Source organism: Frankliniella occidentalis, unplaced genomic scaffold (assembly GCF_000697945.3).
Source record: "Frankliniella occidentalis isolate FOCC.00 unplaced genomic scaffold, Focc_3.1 Scaffold14, whole genome shotgun sequence".
In the NCBI taxonomy this organism is placed as follows: domain Eukaryota; kingdom Metazoa; phylum Arthropoda; class Insecta; order Thysanoptera; family Thripidae; genus Frankliniella; species Frankliniella occidentalis.
The window spans coordinates 1,612,381-1,613,615 of record NW_026267144.1 but is presented as its reverse complement, the minus strand read 5'-3'; the positions used below and the strand labels follow the sequence as shown (position 1 = coordinate 1,613,615).

General features: G+C 51.4%; 1 protein-coding gene across 3 annotated transcripts in view; it reads right to left on the bottom strand.

Annotated features, from left to right (window-relative positions):
- The window catches only part of LOC113203402 (proteoglycan 4), a 48,448-nt gene that overhangs the window by 18,178 nt on the left and 29,035 nt on the right, over positions 1-1,235 (bottom strand). The window lies entirely within an intron of this gene.

Below are 1,235 nucleotides of genomic sequence, written 5' to 3'. Positions count from 1 at the left end.
CTTCACTTCGCTCCGCAGGCAGCTCCGTTCGGCTTGGCATGCCGTGGCGGCGTTTTGCCGGGCCCTGTAAGTCACTATATGTATTTCGAACAAACGTAGGCTTCCAGGAGGGGGGGGGGGGGGGCTGCGGCCCTTAAGATTCGCTCCTTACACATGAGAAAAGACTGCAACGGTGCGACACCGGGACTACACCCCACCCTTCTGCTTGGAAAATGAATAAAAAATAACAAGCACAGTTTTCAGCTTGTATTGTCTTAAAACAAGACTTTTGCCATTGTTTTGAGTATATCGACATATAGCTCTGAAACGATTAAAGATACGGCAATTCCAAGGACTGATTTTGATTCAGAATGTGCTGTTTCGGATATAACTTCTGACATTTTTCGATTTTAGGCCTTCTTGTACGCCTTTATGTACATGTACCGGGTGTTGCATAAAAGACACAGGTGCGGGCGGGTTTGCCTACCCAAGGGGCTATGACGCCTTACGGGCAGAGCGGGTAGGCAAACCCGCCCGCACCTGTGTCTTTTATGCAACACCCGGTACAGCGTGGTCATTTTGGAGTATTTTTGCCGAAAAAGCATCTCCAGCGCCCAAACGGTGAGAGATAAAGCCAAGCGGGCATAATTTCAGTCCAAGGAGATCTACTTTCAAGAGTTGCCCCTTAGGAGATCATAAAAAAAAAAATTGTCAACTTTTTTGGCCTCCCCATTTTTCTTTCATACCCCCTTTCAGCCCCTTAGGGGTGGTCGCCAGGATTTGCCGTAGGCGTTTCGTTTTCTAGGAGCAGTGAACCTTAAGACACCGTGAAAAAGTCTCTATAGCACATCTCCTTCTAGTAGAACAGACAGACAGACAGACACGAGGTCGTTTGCATAAGCCCGCTGGATAGCTTTTTTCAAAGCAGAAGGGCGGGCTGAAAATAAAAATATGATCGGTTGCATTTCCTTCATTAAAAACTTGTCTCCAGTCCGACGCGGCGAAGAGTGACACCTCATTTCCGCCATGGCACCCGCCAATGAATGGACTCGCAGGCAGGGCAGGACCGAGCGCCCCGGCTTGCCCCGGCCCGGCGCGCGTCAGCCGTCGAAATCGACGGGCCCAACGAGTTTTTAATCGTCTTGAAGAAAGGGGCAGCTTCCCCCTTCGCACGGTCACACACCCGCCCCACCTCCCCCGTCTGTCGTCGGGCTGTCGGCCTCAAGTGACAGGCGGGCCGTCAATGGGGCAGAGCG